Source organism: Chamaea fasciata, unplaced genomic scaffold (genome assembly GCF_029207755.1).
Source record: "Chamaea fasciata isolate MVZ Bird 193981 ecotype frontalis unplaced genomic scaffold, bChaFas1.0.hap1 SCAF_6, whole genome shotgun sequence".
NCBI lineage: Eukaryota > Metazoa > Chordata > Aves > Passeriformes > Sylviidae > Chamaea > Chamaea fasciata.
This window is the reverse complement of record NW_027094091.1, coordinates 52,970,856-52,990,122: the sequence shown is the minus strand read 5'-3', so window position 1 is coordinate 52,990,122 and position 19,267 is coordinate 52,970,856. Positions and strand designations below refer to the sequence as shown.

The following is a 19,267-nucleotide window of genomic DNA, read 5'->3' as shown; positions in this document are numbered from 1 at the left end:
AACAGGGTCTTGCTTCAGGTGAGAAGAAGCCTCTGGGGCTTGCTTTTGGGCATAGAAGAGTTTTTATTTTACCATTTCAGGACTGCTGTGGCCTGACCAAAGGAGGATAAAAAAAGACTTGTTATTTTCTTCTTTCTCTTTGTCTGCAGGTGCAGTTGTACTATTTTTTCCATTTAATCTGTGGAGAAAAAGTCTGGCTAAGTAGAACAGCTATGGCATTTATTGTCCTGTGCTTGTTAAGTGCTGTAACAAATCTCAGGTGTAATGAAGCAGAATGATCAGTCTTGGGAGAAATATGTCACCTTTTTGAGCTTGAGATGCCTGGAAAAAGTCAGGAGATCAGTTTGTCTTCAACTTACAATGAGATTATTTTTTAATTTGTTTTCTGTTGTTTTTAATAAAAAATGAATTTTAGTTTTGTTTCTTTAAGGGCTCTAATGTTTTGACCACTGTCTTTACCAGCAACACATGGCTACATCATGAGATTTTAATTAACAATATATGGCAGCTGAAAGAGATCTTACTTTTCTTCATTGCCTCATATCCTGTGCAGGAGAGGTGCCTTCTGTGAGTTGTGTGGTGGGTAGTCAGAGCAGATACTTCTGCTCATACGTGTTTGTGCCCTTTGCAAGCAAGGTCCAAGGAGGAGATGTGAAAGAACTGGGAAGAGGCCCCCTATGACTGCTCTCAACATCCAGAAACCACAACTCCGAGCAGCCAAGTGCTTTGTCTCCCTGCTCTCAAAGGCTAAAGCAGAAGTGAAAAGGTAAGTCTAGAGTGATGAAGAAAGTATCTTCTTTAGCTGAGCAGGAAGGGAATAAGGGAAAGATGCTGAGCCTCGACTGCATTGCAACTGCAGCAAAATGACTACCGCAAATAGTCAGCCTTTCTGAAAAACAATTTTGTATTTATTTATCTGTAGAAAAGTGTTTTCAGTTCGGAGCATTTGCATAGCTGTCATGCAGACTTGTGCTTATTTTCTGACTAGTCATTAAATTGGTAGACTGGGGAGATGTGAAATTTCAGGTAATATCCTCAACTTGATCCATAATATTCCGGTTATCATAACATCTAATTAGGAAAATGCAAAATTAAAATGCATTCTTATCTAGGAAGCCTGAAACAAGAATACAAAAGCAAACTAGAAAAGAACCACAGGGAACTGTTGTCCCTTAACATCCTAGCTGTATAAACTGCTTTTGAAATACAAGAGATAAATCTAGGTATTGGAAAGTTAGCCTAGAGAACAGCTGCGCATTAAGAGATGTCTAAGCTCCTTTCTGTGCAGAAGCAATTAGAAGCCTTTCCCATGAAGTTAATACTATTAATATAGCTACTGTAGATTTCAAAGTCTAGATCTAGAAAAAGAAGTGCTTTGTGTCTACGCAGTCACTTGTTGATCAAACAAATATTCTCAAGACAAAGCAGTGGGGAATTCATGTGTTTTGGATCACAGGTATGCAAAGGAATGAGAAGATGGCTATTCTTTGTTTCAGTTGTGTACCTATACAACATGTGTTTGCTATGTAGAATATATATATGTGTAGATTCTCATATTTATTTGCATGCATCAATAGACACGATATTCAAGCAAAGGTCTTTGCCCCAGGGTCCCCTTACATAACTTGTCACTCCTTCCAGCAGAAGAGCTCCCCCAGCACTCAGGGGTTTGATGGATTCCTTTTCTTTTCCATGCTTCGTTTGTTCTCCTTCCCCAGGGTGTATGCAGTGGGTGATGAAGTCTAAAATGAAGGATGTGCATGGCTTTCTGATCATGCTTGTGCAGAAAACTGACAGTGAGAGGATGCTTGCTTGCGCTCTCTAAAACTTCCTCCTTAGTGTTCTGTGTTTCAGATGTGCAATGCTACCACCTAATAAGCTTTGTTTAAAAGACAAATTGTTTTGGGTAATGAAGCATCCTATTCCTCAAAATTAAGTGAATGAAGTATCCATATCACACCTAGGGTAAAAAGGGGTGTTTTCTGCTGAGATATGTGTATTGTATGATGCTGCTCAATTCTTATTTAGCAGATTCCATTTCTAGTAATGAAGGAGTCACTATTATCTATTATGCCTTTTTGGGAAGTTCTTGCTCTCTTCCAAGATTGTTTCTGCAGAGATATTGTGAAATATAACTTACTGCCAAAGCAAAAACTGAACTTATGGAACACATGAGAACAGTTCTTCTGTGTTAGTGTTTACTGGAAGGTGCCACCTTTTTTCTTTCCAAGGATAGATGAGGTCCAAGAAGTCAGCCAATGAAGTGTCACAGTGCATGTCTTCCCATATTCTATCAAGGAGTCCTCAGATCTCAGAATTACTGTATTTCTGTGCTGGTCTTGCTCAAAGGCAATGTTGCACTATAAAAATCCACTAAAAGGTTGGTACTAAAAATCAAGGAAAAGAAGCTGGATTTTTTTTTTCGCTAGTGGTTTAAATTTTAGCTTATGACTTGCTGCAGAAAATACTACTCATCTAAAAATTCTGGGCAACTTACTGTGTATGATGTCACACACTTGTACCTATTGTGCTACAGTCTACTTTCTGCAGAACAGTTTCTTCAGCCTAACAGATTGATGATTGAAAACTAAATACATACATGTGGGTACAGTTATTTGGTCCTACTGTTTTAAGGTGACTTTCACGAAGTGACAACTTCCTTGGAAAGAAAAGGTAGAGTTTAATAAAAAGACCAGTTGTTCTATTGTCTTCATTGAAGCCTGTGGATCCACAGTCAGAAACAAAACAATAAACCCCAATGTATTATGAGAGAGGTACCAAGGGAGTAGTTACTTCATCCTTCCTGAAAATTGAGGGTTTGCCACAGGAATCCAAGGAGTTACTGATGTCAACAAACTTGCCTCTCAACCCCCTCAGAGCACAGGGAATGTAAGCTGGGGGCAGACAGTGCCACTGCTGCCAAATTGGCCTTTTGGAGGCTGCAAGGGAATTTAGGTAGGAGCTAAGCAGCATACATGAGATTTTCCTACCAGGTGACTGGGCATTTTGATGATATTGGCTCTAAAAATCAAACTCTTTGTTTCAGGTGATAAACAGTTCAAAAAATTGAGTTTCAAATATCTGTCTGTGATAGTGGTCTGTTAGGGTAATATGTGATAAGATATTCTTCTCTGTAGCCATAGGAAAAGAGGAAATAAAGTGTTAAAAAACATTTGACTTGAATTATGGCTGTAAATGTATTTTGTGTATTCTGTATATTAAGAACAAGAGTCTTTTGCCAATCTTAATGTAAAATTTTGACCTGGAGTGAATGTAAGTGATTCTTGAGAGACCCTCTCTGCTATCTGTGAAACAATCAGTGAAACAAGTTAAAGGTTTCCTTTAGACTCTGCTTAGATATTTTTGCCCTTTGACTTCGTAAATCAACATAGAAAGATTTAAGTATTAAAAATTAGATCTTGTTATCAACTAGAATTAATTGGAACAATTAATGAGCTCAGTGGCGTTCTCTAGGTTTTCACATGGTGAAAATTTTTCCATTCAGTGATGGATCTGTGTTTTCCTGGGGTTTTCTCATTTCCATCTCCTTTCTCCTGCAGAAAACATAGATTGCTTTCCCTCCCTAGCCCCCTGCCTATTGCATATTAAATGCATCTTGAAAAATGAATAAAAGAAAGGTAGAAGTATTCTGAGTAATCAAGAAAGCTAATTATGAATTTTAGTATTTACTTTTAAGAGCAATTAGTCATTAGAACAAAAATGCCTGGAGAAAGAAGAAATGGCTTTTCCTTCATTTGACATCTTTAAGTCTGGATATGTTTTACTGTTCAAGCAAAAGCTAATTTTAATGCAGACATTTCTAGATTAGATTTTAATCTAGTCTAGTAAAGTAAGTGACCTCATACAAGGCATTTATAAAAACACGTCTTGGGTAGTGACTACCTGTCAGCAGTAACATTTTGCTCTTTGATCAGTGAAGGAACCACCAGATTGCACACTTGAAAAAGGATTAAATGCTGTTTCCTGTTCTAATGAAAATAGTTGTCAGAAATGTATAGTCATCTACTGTGGTCAGTAAAAACTCATAAAAACCAATTATCTGTACTCAAGATTCGACAGGAAAAAGTATCATGTGGAATGGCTTTGGCTTGCACAGGAATCTTTCCTGAGCTTGGGATCTAAAGGCTTTGTAACAAATTCTGAGTTATGTTTTGCGGTTCAGAAGAGATGATTTAACTGTGTTGCTTAGTTGAAATATTTTACTATTCCTGGGGCCTATCTGGGTGATTTTATTTATTCTTTTATTGCTATGAAATTGTGTTCATCTGTGAGTATCTGATGGCTAAGATGGGGTGATGGGAATTTTAGAGATACTTGGTGTTTGTCCCTGTGGAATGAGATGCAAAATCTCCTTTGTGTCATGTCAGCACTGCCGTGTGTCACATTGTCACTACACTATTTCATGTGCTGTTGACCTCTCTGAGAGCGGGCAGAGGAGATTCAGTGTTGAAATTCCCCATGTCCTTTGGTCTGTGCCAGTGCTGTGACAGCTTTGTGAAGAGGGAGGACTTGGGGAGTAGATATTGAGCTACAAGATGTGAAAATGATTTCGTTTTCTTTTGTGTAGACAAAATGCGCAATTTCTCTGCACATTTCTATTCAGCAATGCAGCCAGGCTTGGGATGATTATTTTTGTGCTTCTTTTCTATACTGAGTATCATTTGCTACTGAATGAACTGTGTTAAGGAAGTTTTTGGTTTATCACATGTTTACCTGATAGCATCTATAGTTAGAGCTGACACAGTTGTTTATTGACTGGTAGACTAATTTCTGAATGTATCAGGTGTAATAAATCCAAGCCATGTAAATGCATATTCAGTGAGAGCTGGAAGAAAGTGCCTACTCCTGTATGATAGGCTGGAGCAGACTTGGGAAAATGCTGAGTGTACTTTGGCAGAAGGGATGTAGCAGGTGCCTAGAGCAATTCTTCCTTTTTGATAGGGTTCCCTGCAGCAGAGAATTATCTCAAGCGCAACATAGGTTCCCAGTGATGAGGCAGCTTGCCACTGCAATTCTTACAAACCCAGTTCTTCCCTGTCCCATGCATCTCAGTTGCAGACATAAAGCACCATCCAAAACCAATCCTCCCAGCTTTGGTCTCTAATACAAACATGATTTCTGTAAAGCAAACAAAAACTTGGGCTTCTGTAAACATTGCTAATGGGTATTATCAGAATTCCCTATGCATGGGTACAGTGATTACAGGAAGAAGCAAGAAATGCTGTAGACTCGCATCTTCTGTGTCCAGCCTCCTCCCACACAGAGGACTTCCTTGCAGCCTCCCAGCACCTTGTGCTGACAGTTTGTCTGTCAGTGTCTGTGTCTCTTTCAAGGTGCCTGGCATTGCTGGAGATCTGAGGGACAGCCTCTGGCTATGCCAGGGGTCATGCTTGAGGCAGAGCTGTTGTACAGTCTCCAAGCTTGGTCTCTGGGACAGCCCAGGGGAAGTCTGATGTGATAAAGATGTAGTTTTAATTTTATTTTTTTTAACCTCCTTAGAGAGTGCCAGGAGTCAGCTTGCTCTGGGAAGTCCATGAATGACTGACGTTGTTCAAGAGATTTCTGTTCAAGATTTTAGGTTTTCTAGGCTCATCGTGATGTTCCCAGTCTGCTTTTGGGTAAGTCCAGAGTCAGGCAGCTCAGGATGGCTTACCCTGAGCTTGCTCTTGTGGATCAGTACTTTATCCAGCTCTCTGCATCATACAATTGTTCACTTTGGTTTTCCCTACCAAACTGCCTTGCAGTGGTCTTGTAGCAAAGGTGGAGTAAGCTCATCCAGAATTATCTATTGTTAGTGGGCGCAGGGACTTCCAGACCTCTTAAGCCTTCTTTTGATAGATAAAGTTGAAACTGCTTAGTAGTTTTCAATAAACAAAAATAAACTAGGGAAAAAATAAATTACACTCAATTTCTTATCTTCCAGCTCCTGGTATTGTACCATTGCTTCAGTCTGTGTGGTGGGATATTTCCAACCCATGAGTGTGTGGGACTACCTGAATTAATAACATGATGATCTAAACCTTGGCTGATTTTCTTTTATTTCCTATCCAAAAAAAGTAAAACCAGAGGAATTTTAACTTGTTAGTCCTACTATAATTCAATCACTGCAAAATTACCTGTCACAGAAGTATTTTTAAACAGTATCTTTGCCCAACTGTAAACAGAGGTATGAGTATCCTCCGTCCATGAAAACCGCTGCCAATCCAGACCTCTGGACCCTTTTTTTGTGCCTGCATCCACTAATCACCCTGCAGCCATCTGCACCCGTCAGCTTATTTTAATAAGTATAAAATGGAGTGTAAATGGGTTAAGTGTGATACAGGCCCATCTTCTTATGTGCTTGAAATAACAATAGAAGCAGTTGACAGCATTTTCTGTGAATACACTTGGTCTCATTTATGTGTGTTCTCTATTGGCAATTGCTGCTCTGTTTGGCGAAAAAGATGAAATACAAAAATGCTCTGTCAAGTGTCATCTGATTTGCAATGGATAGTTCATGACTGAAGACAAACTGTGGGTTTTATGAAAAGAAGAATATTGAGTAGAATGAATCCCAAGGATAAGCATTCATTTGTTTTGTGAATTTTATATCTAAACCATAAATAGGGCATAACAATTTAAATCTCCCTTCTGAATTAATCTGATATGGTTCTGAAACAGTACTGATAGTTATGATCTTTTTCATTCCCTTCAGTGCCTACATGAGCATTATCTTTATTGCCCTTTGTGTTGTGCAATTATCTAGTGGCATTAATCGCTGCACTTCTAAAATAGTTTACCATGAATTCACATGTCCTGTGATTTGCTTATGTGGTAAATCCATACACGGCTACAAGAAGTATCTGAGTCTGTTTATGTGCCCTTAAGTGCACACAGCTATTGGCAGTATTTTAATGTGGATATTACTATTGTTGTTTATTCTATTATATTGTAATTAGGTTCCACAATTAATTTTAATTATTATTAACCTTACGTTAACTTTCTAAATACCTTAGATATTTGCAATAAATACATATGGATGAATAGCAATCTGCAAAAAAATTAAGGCTTGAGTTTTCAGCAAAGTGACTTGAGAGACATTATGGAAACTACCCCCCCTTCCATTTTTAAAAAGAACTAATGTGTGTGCAGCATTTTACTATTTAACAGACGTGCAGATTAAAAAATAAAATCCTGCAGAAGGTACAGCCTTGCTCATCACGAGCTGGTATCAGCATGGTATATTTTTTTAATGTGGACAAAACCGTAGATAGAAGCAGCTGTTATTTTAAGGTTATTTGAAGTTAGCTGAACAATAAAGTTTCCACAGGGAAAGGAGTGAGGTTAAGTGCTAAGGAAAATACGGCTGGTACTTAAACTTTACTAATGAGGCAACTGTCGAAAGTGTGGAGGTCAACACTAAAGCAGCAGAAAATTGTCAAAGAAGATGGAAACAAAACCCAAGACATTTAGCACAGCTTCTGCATTTGTAAGTCAGAATACAAAGCAGCTCTTACTTTGTTCAGGAATGGGAGGAGATACCAGGGCTTTGTTTTTTCTGCGGTTATTCGTGCCCGTTCCAGGCAGGCATAAAGGATGTTTCAGTGGGCTGGGCTGAAGGGGAGTTGATAAGGGCAGAAATTGTGCAGGCTGTGAAACAAACATCACCTTCTGGGACCTGCAGTAGAAACCAAGGGCAGGTTTGTCTCAGAGAACCTCAAATCTCAGGGAAAACTGAAGGAAGGACGTCATCTTTCTTGCTTCTTCTAAGCACCAGCTGAGTCAGTCCAACTGGTAGTATTGAAGGCATCAAGAATAATCTCGTTGTTTAAGTTATTCTTGTATAGACTGAGGAAGCCCATGTATAATGTAATCATGCTGATGATTTAAAAAAAAAGAAAAGGTGAAACACCATTCTGAGATTCTTCTTGCATTTGCCTGAGCATTCTTTAAAGAAAAAATAAAAACCTGCGGTCTCTTTTTTCTTAATTTCCTCACGCTTCTTAATTTGCGTGCCAAATAAAACCTCCCTGACAGATTTTGATGACACTGCGAGCGTTTAACTCTGAAGACAATCAGTGTAAATTGTCACATGTTATCAGATAACCACTGACAAACTACCTAACCATGCGCTTCACAGCCTAATGTGTAATGATTTTTCTCACGAAATTAAGAAAAATCGAGATCACTACAAAACTGTGTCTTTTGTTTGGGAGCACATTATGTGCAGTGCTGGAAAATGAGAGTCAGGTCAGGGAATGTGACTGAGCTTCCTTTTCCCTCTGCCCCTAAGGCCTATTTAGCCTTGAGACATTTACCATATGCCACAGATTATTTTAACCATGAGTGCTCCATATCTTTATGGATATGGAGCAACCACTGGGCTTTCACTGTTACTGGACTTTCAAGGTTACTTTTCTGAACCAGTCAAAGAATATTATGGTGATATTGCAGACATGTCAATCCTGATCTTAGCATTGTTTCCCTTTTTTTCCCCCATGAATAAATTTAAGTATCTGTGAACAGCCATTTGTTGCTTTGCCGTGTGAACTTGAGGCAGAGAGAGCAGAATGTGTGCACTATATATTGCCTGGAAGCAGGTATGTTTTCCTTTAAACTACGGGAAATGTAGATATTGCATTTTCATATTAGGCACATTGAGCTTTAGAGCTCAGTTTCCAGACAATTGTCCTATTTGGTGAGGTGAAGCGATCCTTACTAAAGGACTTTTACAGCAATATCATCGCAAATGTCATGGAAACCACCTCCTTATTGTTGGTAATTATTTTTCCCAGTAGAATGACATCCTGGGATGTCTATGTGACAAAACAATAGGAAGGTGCAAGATTGGTCTTGTCAACTCTGATAGACTTGACTGAATGCACAGCAACAAAGAATAACTAAATATATGTGCTTTCTTTTCCTAGAATATTTTTTGCTTGTATCACAAGACATAATTTCACTTTTCTCTGTATTGTGGTTAGCAGAAAGAGAGAAGTATCTCAGATGTGCAATGCTGTTATTAGATGTTACCTATAAACATGGGTTTGCATTAGTTTGATGTGCTGATACAGCATTTGTTAGATTTTTTTTTTTCTCCTAAGAAAGACGTGGTCAGAAAGAACTTCATTTTCGTAAGTGGGATTTGTGGGTGGGTGTTGTATATCACTTAACAAGGAATGAGAAGGTGGAAGGTCATGTACAAGTTTTACCTCATTTGAAAGGTAAGCTTGAACTGCTTAAGGTTTGGTAACAAAAAATCTACCAGAGTGACAGCTTTTTCTCTAGCGTGTTCCCAGGATTTTCTGAAGGGCCTCCTTTTCTTACTCGTCACTTATCTGAGCGTGGGTCATTTCCCCTTGGCTGGAGGGCTCATGGAGAGCCCATCACATGAGGCAAGAGTGTTCCTCAGGCATCCAGCTTTAGTACTCAGAGGGCCTTGTGGCCTTTATCCCTCAGCTGCAAAGGAGCCAGGGAACAACTGAAAAATAATGTAAAATATTTACCAACACGCTGCTGTCATTGTGTGAATAGAACACTGAGCTTTGTGTTGCACATACACCTCTTCTCCCTGTTGATAAGAAATTATTTGGGTGCTTGTAACTTGCTGGCTGACTGGTGTGAGAGCATTGCTTAACAGCTCCTACCCACAGATGCTGGATTTTTGCCTTTTCTTTGGGTGCAAATACACTTGAAATACTGCAGAGGACCACCATGAAATTTTGTTTTGAGGGCTTGTCTCAGGTGCTGTCTTCAACCTGTGCCTCAGGGTGAAGGAAGAAGCGGGAGAGTGAGAAACTGTGCTCTGACACCTTGTGTCAGATGGGTGCTTAGAGGAGGGGCAAGCCCTGAGAGCCCATCATGGCAAAGCAGCCCTCCAGCCCCTGCCCTGAGCAGGACCCTTCTCTCCTGTCCCCCCAGCACCTGGCTGTGCACTCAGCCTGGCCTCTCCCACGGGGATGGGAGGCGCTCCCGTCTGAGGGATGGTGTTCACTTTCCCAGCAGGTGGACAAACTTGAATGTCTGGTTCAGCCCCGGTTCACACGGTCTGTTCACTAAAGAGATCAAAGTGGATTTATTTCTGGCACAAGACTTGATACAGATTCCTGTGGCTGTATGTAAGCAGGGCATGGATGGACTCTGTGACCATTGCAATAACCTCAGATCCACCAAGATGTCAACACCCCCCAGCATACCTTTTGGGAAAACAGTCTTTCTTTTATCTAGCAGACCAACTTTCTCTACGAATTACTTTGTAATGATTAACGGCATCAACTTCTCTTGAATATTTGGGGGTTTTTTGAGGTTTTATGGATTAGGTAATCTCAGATTTTCAGGCATCCGTGTGAAATAGTTGTGAAACAAGATGACCAACTGACTCATTTAATGCTATGCCATAAAGCATGGCTTGATTCAGCTTTGAGTTTCAGCTGTGTCTAGCTGTAGTTATAACCAAGCAGTGAATCACTATCCCTTGGTCCCTGACCCTTCTGGTGTTGCTTGGGGTCTGTGACTAGAAAAAGAATGGTTTGTCAAAGTTAGAAATGTCCTGTTGCTCGGTCCTAAGGTGTTATAGTTAATTATCTGTGGGACTACCCTGCTAATGTTCAAATAGTTTTATTTGTTCATTTTTTCATACTTTTCTAAGAATTTTTGCCAGCTTGTGAAGAGGCTGGTTAGTTTTCAGCCTATCCCCCACAGCTCTCTACCACATCACAAGCTCTGTCATGTGTTACGGTGACTGGCACTGAGTCATACTTTTTTACTGTACCTGCACTTTAGTTTTTCTTCCATAATCAACTTTACTCATATTCTTTACTGCCTATTCTTTATTCAAGTAATAATTCACATGCTAATGGGATTTTGTTTGAGCCTGTTTCTAGAAGAGTAACTCTTAGCTGAAGTTTGTCTATACTTGCCATTGTAAAGACCAGTTTAGATTTGTGATTTTTTTTCCCCAATAGCTGACATGGGTAATCAGCAAGCAGAGTGCTTCTTAAAATCCCTTGTGGAAAACCGAGTAGGATGCCTGTGCTATTTGCAGTAGTTTACCAGGGATAAAAGCTGTGTTAGAGCTCTCATGCTAAAGCCATTGTTCTCTCCTTTGCCTCATGATTTTGTCTGGCAATGTCCCTTTGACAGGGGCTGATTTGACATCTTAGAGGGTCCACAGACAAATGTCTGTTGTGGTAAACATGCTGCAGAGTGCTGCAGGGCTTGCAGAGTAGCCAGGGTGCCCAGAAGTACCATCTCAGTATTTCCACCTGTGTCTGAACACTCACTTCGTATTCAGCATTCAGGCCTCAGTTGAGCATCCAGCCTCCTTTGAAAAAAGGTTAAGAAAGTCAGAGAAAGGCATCGTCTCAAACCAGGAAAACCCATATTGGTTGTTACAGCTAGGAAGTGAATATTAAAAGAAAGAACTGGAGTTTATGCATGTGCCACCCTCCTCTTCATTTAGGGTCCAAAGGGTGACCCTTTTCTGGGGGTTTATTCTAAAATATGGCATTCGGTAAATACATCTTTGAATGGCCCTGCTTCGAGCAGGGTTTGTACCGGGTGTCTTTCTGAGATCACTTCTGACCTAAATAATTCCTGCCTAGGGGGAACTAGGTGGAGGGCCATGGAACAACATTGCCCTTTTTCCAGTGGCTTGTGATTAAAGCAGCAGCCTGTGAGAGACCCAAGTTCATGTTCCTGTCCTGCCTGTTTCACAAAAATACGAATCCCTCTGTTCTACTCCTCACGGGGCTCTCCTGACAAAGAGGTTAATAGATACTCTGGAGAGCTCAGGTCTCCTTTGGTTTCTTTGTCTGGAGGAGTTTACCTTGAGAAAGAGAAAACTGGATGTTGGCTCCATAGGTTACTGCAATTCCCTGCAGATGCAAAAGACTGGGTCAATAAACGTGGAGTTATTAATGAAGTGTACACAGGGAAGAACAGAAAACATCTTTCCGGTTAGTGTGCTTACCTGAATCAGACAGCTGGGTGGAGGGGGATCTGGATGTGGTTCTGCAGCTTCACTGCACTAGTAGATGTTCTAGTATTTGCAACACCTTCAAAACTTTTCTAGCTCTTTGGGGAACATCCCTATATATGCTGTAAACTGCATGTCAGTGTCAAAATCATGTTTGCAAACCACATTAACAGCTAGCCCAGTACTGAGGGATAGTAGCAATCCCTAAATGAAGCTAAAATATGCTCTCCTTTTTCCTGGCAAAACTCACCCGTGGCGTAACCACCATGAGGTCTGGGAGACTTTCTGCCTGTTTTTATTTTGTTTCGTTTTGGTTTTTTTTCAAGAAAGTCAGTCTGACTCTACAATATTAGGCAACTTCCTTCTATAAATACTACAATTATGGACACAAATGTGTTTTACAACCACTGCTGAACATAATCTTTTCTTTACCTGCTGGGTAAATACTAGAATCTGAGTTTCTAGGAATGTATGCTGCAGTAGGTGAGAGCATATCTCCACAATATGGTAAGGTTGAACCAAATAATTCAGTGTAAAACTCTAAACTTCTAGATCCGTGCATACATAAAATTCTGTTGATGTAATGGGTTTTCTATTGCAAAGGAAAATGTTTGGTTTGGATTTGTTCCCCCCCCCCCGGTTTTGGAGGAGTAAAATATTTCAGTATGCATTAAGAAGTATGCTCTTTAATTGTAAATCAGTTGACTAGTTTATATGAAATGTAAAACCAGTGTTTTCAGGCATTTCATTAGAATAAAAAGAACTCTTCTGCAAGAACAGTTTCAGTCCTCAGCTCAACTCACATGTTTAGCTAGATTAATATAAGTGGAATTGAAATAAGGGAGTCTGGATCAAGTCCTGGTCAAAATAAGACTGCAGTGAACCCAACATTGAAGTCAATGGTAATTTTCCAATTGATTCTGGTAGATACTGGATATTAGAACCAAGAAAGATGCTGGAAAACCTGATATTTCTGTTAATAGTGCTGTGCTGAGGATATACCTGCTTCAGATTTTGCCACCTGTTTTCTGTGCAGGGCATGGGAAAGGCGCAGGCAGCAGGCTGGGAGAAAGAGTTACAGCCCTTAAATCCTGGGTTCAGTCATTAAGACAGCATTCTCTTAGCAGGCTAGTTATGGAATTCAAAACTCTAGAGCCAAACTGGCTGTTCTAGGAATACACTGTTAAATACCTGATCACGCTTTTGATGAAACAACCTAGGTATTTCTACACTAGAGCACATGCAGTGACATTATTTCCCTCGCCGTCAAGAGAACCTGTGAGGTCCTTTTAGATAATTAGGTTGCTGGGCTTTTTCACACTAATTAAACAGAAAATGTTTTGAAGTGAAGTCAGTCACTCTCCTTGGCTCATTGCCATGTGGAATAGTGCAGGGGCAGACGCACTCACAGCTCTCTTCACTGGCTACAGCATACAGAAATTGGTAGGAAAAAGACTCAGAAGAAAATGGCCTGTTCTGTGGAGATATAAGTAATAGCAACATTAGACCAATAAAATTCAACAGTGTGATTTTTATGTGCAGCTGTAATTATTTTCCACTAAAGGAGGTGTGGGAGGAGTACAAAGCCGGCGATTCCCATTGCTAGCAGCCTGCCTAGCAGAATGCCTGCCTCCTCCTCACTGCCTCTCACAGACACACATCAAACAATTGCATTAGCACTTCTGCTGCCTTTCTTCTCCCACCCTCTTTTTTTCACACTATTTAAGAGCTAAAGCAGAGTGGTGTTGATAGTTGAGCCTAACAGTGAGTTGTGTTTGAACACAGCTTATCCTATCAATAATAATTCAGAAATTTCTGTATGCATTTTGAAGGCAACTTAAAGTAATTTTTAGCAAATAGTAAATCATTTGCTTAGTGCTTCTAAAAGCGTGTCTTTTTAGAAAAGCTTGCTGTGGAAAGTTAGAATGGGATAAAATTCTGCCTCTAATCACAGAGATGGACTCTATGTGTCTGTGGATTTAGAATATGTAGAATATGTTCTTAATGTTCAGAATATGTTCTTAAAGACATTTTTATATTGCTTTTGCCTTTTCTAAAATTAAAAGGCCAATGTTACAGAAGAACAAGTTTTAGTACTTCATCTTTATTGCCACATTTACTACTGTGGGAGCGATTTTAAGGAACGGCAGTTCTGTAAGTTCCGTAACTCTAGGTGCTTTCTGCAGACAACTTTTTTTTTTTTCCTTGACATGTTTTCAACAGTTTTTGGATCAGGCCCCAAATATGTGTAATTAGCTTTTTATACAAGCTGTTAGAGTGTAATCGTCCTCCCATCTGGATTTTATGTTCTGGCGATTAATGCTACAGATGCTTTAAAATATACAGCTCCAAGCCCTGCTCTGATCCTATTAGCTAAGGCCTAAAATCTGTTTCATTTTCAAAGAGGCATGGAGAAATTCTTGGGACTTTAAAAATGTACTCACCTTACATAGGGGATTTGTTTAGTACTGTGGTTATGGATAATTCACCTAGTGTTATGACTCCAGTCCTGCTCCTACTAAAACTCCTGAGACCTTTGCTATCAAGTTCAGCATATACAAGTTTGTGCTTCTAAGAGTTTAAGAGTTTATAAGCTCTTTGTATGAGCAAAATATATGCACGTTTTCATATCAGCTTCCCCAGAAAGCTTTCTCTTTGACTGAGTCAGTGTATCTTCTACAAGGGTCCAAGTGTTGTGGCCTTATATAATCAGATGATGATCATAATTTCTAAATCAAGTATGCGGGCATAATTTGGTATTTTGAACGGTCCCACCTTTGCAAGAGGAAATACAGACTCAAAAGAAAATGTAGTCTTGAAAAGAACATTCATTTCTGATGGAATATTTGTGGAAGTCTGTGGGAGTTAGTATCCAATTTCTGGTATTTTAATAGGATTTAGGTCCCTAGCTCCTATATACTCTCCAGAATCTCTGACTTATTTATTCCCCAAGATCTGCAATGAAGACCAGAATCCTGCTGGGCTAAACCACAGACCCAGCTACAATTTCTGCCTGAAAGAATCCTCTATATACTACTTCAAACATAGGATCTGATCAAAGCACAGAAACTACAGGTTTGTGTAAAAATGTCCTATACCTACATTATAGAAAAAATATTTTGTCCTTTTATAGTGTTTTTTTAAAAATAATTATTTAATCAATAGAATTATGTAGTACCATTATTTTTTTCAAAGATTAATTCAATATTTTTGAATTAACTAAAGAACGTATGATTCCTCAGGTTTCATGGCAGGTATACAAATGTTTATTGAAGAGAGAAGCATTTAGGGACATAAATCCATGCTGCTTGTTGAGGCATAACTTACTGTTGCCCTTGGGAGGGAAAAACACACTGCACTTCTGTGTGTGTGTGTGTTAATGAGCAGATATTTAATATACTGGCACGTTTTACTTGCTGCAACACTCAGGTTTTCGTTTTCCATTTTTATTTAATGTCAGCTCCAAGGGCACTGAGATGTCTGTGGTCTAGGTACAGATGTGTTAAAGTAATCAGAAAACCTGAACACTAAATAGAGCTAGTAAGAAATATCTGTGTTTATTTCATAACTATTCTCTACATGTATCTCAGAAGGATCCTATTTATTGTCTGTATATAGTTCAAAGATCATTGTGATAAATATAAAGGTATAGTCAGAGAAGAGTAAATAGGGACATGAAAGTCAGAAAATGTTGTGTGAATTATTGTCACTCTACATTAGTCAAATAAGTCTTTTGTTTTAAACAGTTTTTCTTAATTTTTTGCTTGTGAAGGGTATCTATTTGGTAAAGTTTGTGCTTCTGCATTTGCTAAAACTTTTGAAATCCACACTACTGAAAATGTGTTTGTTTAATGGCAATTATCATATTTATGTGACTATAAATAGCATAAATTAAGAAATTTCCCAGGGTGATGTTAACAGATCTTTCTGGTGTCATCCTTCAGGTCATTTAAATTGATCACCAACTGAATAGAAACTTCCACAGGAGAAGTGCAGTAGGGAGCTGGTGCCTTTCGCTGAACACCAGACTTGTCCTGTTAATATAGATCCTCTTTTCCAGATGCATGTTTCCTAGGAAGGGATATGTGCTTTAGGGACCTGAGCCAAAATACAAGTCTGTTCAAATATTCAGTGCATGATGCAACACTCAGCATTTCTATATTTGGGGAAGTGTGCTGGTTTTTTTCTCATGGTAGAGCTATACATCATGGATGCTTGGGATGTTCATAAAAATAATACTGCAAAACAATAGAGTATGCAATAGAGTAATAAATATCCTTTAGGATGTAAGACAAAGCCTAATAAATTCATTAAGTAGACTAGATTTCCAGCCCCTAGCAGCAGACCTTGCACTCAAATCAAAATCACGACATGCACTTGTCTGTCTTTGAGAGAGACTTGGAAACAGACTTTAAAAGGAGATGTCTGAATAAAGAAACTGCCCTTGCTTTCATAAATACTAAGCATGAAGCTAGGTATAATAGACATGGATGTGGAAATGGAGGCATCTTAGCATGTCTTTGTGTCTCAGTTTGATTGCTCATTGTGAGGCCTGGTTGCTCAATGCCTTCTCTTCTTGAGCCTTGATCACACCAGCCAGTGCAGTGGCTGATGAAGCAAACCCGTCCCTGCTGTAATAGCTACCCAAAGTGAAATGCAAGGCACTAACCTCGTTTAGACTTTGGTGACAATTTGGAAATTTCCATGCAAATACTGCTCTGTAAAAATGCAATCTGACATTTACATAGACCTAGCTGAGACTGCATCATGAGTGGCAGCAAATACCAAGTAAGGGTGGTGCTGTGGAAAGGGCAATGAGGTCAGGCTGAGGAAGTGTTTTTGTTTGGGTTTTTGGGGGTTTGTTTGTTTTTCTCTAACTCCAGTTCAGCAAAGGACTGCCAATGCAATACCGTCAGTTCTTTTAGTCCCATAAGTCCATTCTCTAGCTGCAGTCCCAGACAGGGCACAGGAATGCGCACATTGATTGCTTAGACACATCATCGTGCAATAGCTCATAAACAACCAGCCCGCTGCATAAAAAAATCCAAAGTTTTGATTAAGTCTAAAATGCTTTAATTTTAACTTGGGCATATCTTCACTGTTATATTACCATTTGAGGTCTGCCACAGGTTGGTTTGTGTGACTACTAAAGATGTAAAAGCCATGTTTTCTTCCTCTGCTTGGGGAAATATGGAGGGAGCTAGTATTTTATGCAAGGAACAAATCCTCTGCCTCCCTGAAAAAGCAATGGCGACCATTCAAGTTCAGCTTTCCAAAATCTTGCCGATATGACCACTGCATGGTAGATACAGAGATAATGCATGCGAGAACCCAGAAGTTATTGTGTATTTACTTCTAGTCTGTTTTTTAGGTAGATTCCTATTCCTGAACACAAGGTTGAAAGAAGTTGTGTGGAAGAACATCAGTAACTGAATGAGCTTACAAATTTTTCTGGCTGTTGCCAAGATGCTGGTTATCGATCATACAAGCCAGTGGAATAATATAGAATTCATTACATATTCTTCTGATTTTGGCATTAATTCTTATTCTTTGACCAATATTTGAACGCTAGATGTTCTTACCAGGAGACAATTTTTTAAAAAAAATTTACCAAGCTAAAGGAGTAGATAAACCAATGTTTTCTCTTCTGTGAAGTCCGTATCATTTGACAGGCACATGAAGAATATGGGCACTTCGGGGGAGAAGTTAAAAGTACAGCAGTAGAAGTGAAAAGGAGAATTTGGGAAGGTAGTGCTGGCAAGCTGGCTTTGCTCTGCATGGGTGAGTGGCAGTGAGCAGATCCTGTGGTACAGAGTGTCTGCAACAACGGACTAAGGGCCCTGAAGCCCATTTGTGCTGAAAGCCTTCCCAGTAACTGGTCTTTTAGGCATTATTCTACATAATCTTTGTGTGCACCTTACATGTTCTGGTGTATTAATGTTTACAGCTGCATATTCTACATTCCTCTGCATAATCTCAGATGATGTATACCTCTTTTTTTTTTTTTTTTGGTCTTGTCTGTGGTCTTTCATCTGCAAACAGAGAAGTCGCTGCTCACTAAACACACGAGGAAAACTTTAATAATTCCATGCCAACTGAACAACTTGAGGTGCTATTTTAGCCCAAGGCAAACCAAATTAATGGGACTTAAATGCAGAATTTGCTCAGTCCCCCCAGGTTCACTGGTACTGAAGAAAGCCCCTGCTGTGATGATGTATTGGAGTCACAAATACCATAAAATGCAGCACATATTATTCTTTTTTAATTCTGTATTTTCTGGTACAGAATACCACCCTCAGACTATGTTTTCAATGCTAGCACTCTATTACAAATAGAAATACAGTTTTCTCTTCCAGCAGATTTACTTCCTTTTCCTATTTTGTGCAATGGATAAATAATAAGGCTGGAAAGAATGCTTGTCAACTTCAATTTTGCCAAACATGTAAACATTATAAAAAATAATCGGTAAAAAATCCCTAGACAAACCAGAATACTTCCATAATTTAAGTAAGATTGCAAAGATGAATAGATAATTTACAAATAAACCCTGGCAGCTTGCAGAACCAAAATATTTTGTCATGGGTATCCTCCAAGTGGAAGAGTTCAGAATGAAAAGTATAAGTGCATTCATGCAGACTCCCGTTGTTTAAATAAAAAGGCACAGAAACACACAAGGCAGCCATTGGAGGCTTTTATTAGCTGTTGTTTGTGAAAATACAATGCTCAAGTCCTTTGGAGTCCTTCAGGCTTATGTATCCACGTGGAGCTTTGGGGATTACAGTGGAGAACCAGAAGTTTGCTCACCTGCTTCAGGATTAGATCCTCAGCCAGCGTGCACAGATTTTACTGGGGAAATATGCCTTCTGAGTTAGGAGCATTAGTTTCTTCACCAAGAGAGTTTTGCCAGTGAAACATGGAATTAAATGAACAAAACTTCAGCTTCCAGTTATGGCATGTTTCTCAATGGACATGTAAACAAACTTAACCACTAATCTAATGGTGGTGAAGTTTGTTTACACAAATATAAAATTTATATTTATATGAATATCAGAGCTGATAAGATTTTTACGCTTTTGATTATACTGATAACGGTAAGGTAAGAAACTTGCATATTGACAGTGTTTGAAATCAGATTAGCTAGAAAAATATATTCACAAAGCTTGTTTGTTAAAAAGAAGTTTTTTTGCTGCTTTACTGTGGTAGTTATACATTCATTGACACCACAATTTCCATCAATGAGTAATGATAATATCTGCATTAACTGTTGGAAAGAAATTAGTCAAAAGCCAA

At 39.1% G+C, this 19,267-nt stretch overlaps 1 protein-coding gene across 8 annotated transcripts in view; it reads left to right on the top strand.

The window, feature by feature from the left end:
- Nucleotides 1-559: 559 nt before the first annotated feature.
- The window catches only part of CCSER1 (coiled-coil serine rich protein 1), a 628,091-nt gene continuing 609,383 nt past the window's right edge, over nucleotides 560-19,267 (top strand). For all 8 annotated transcript variants that reach the window (XM_066186375.1, XM_066186374.1, XM_066186373.1 and 5 more), the window contains exon 1: nucleotides 560-766. The gene's annotated coding sequence lies outside the window, so the exon portion shown is untranslated. The remainder of the gene's footprint in view (nucleotides 767-19,267) is intronic.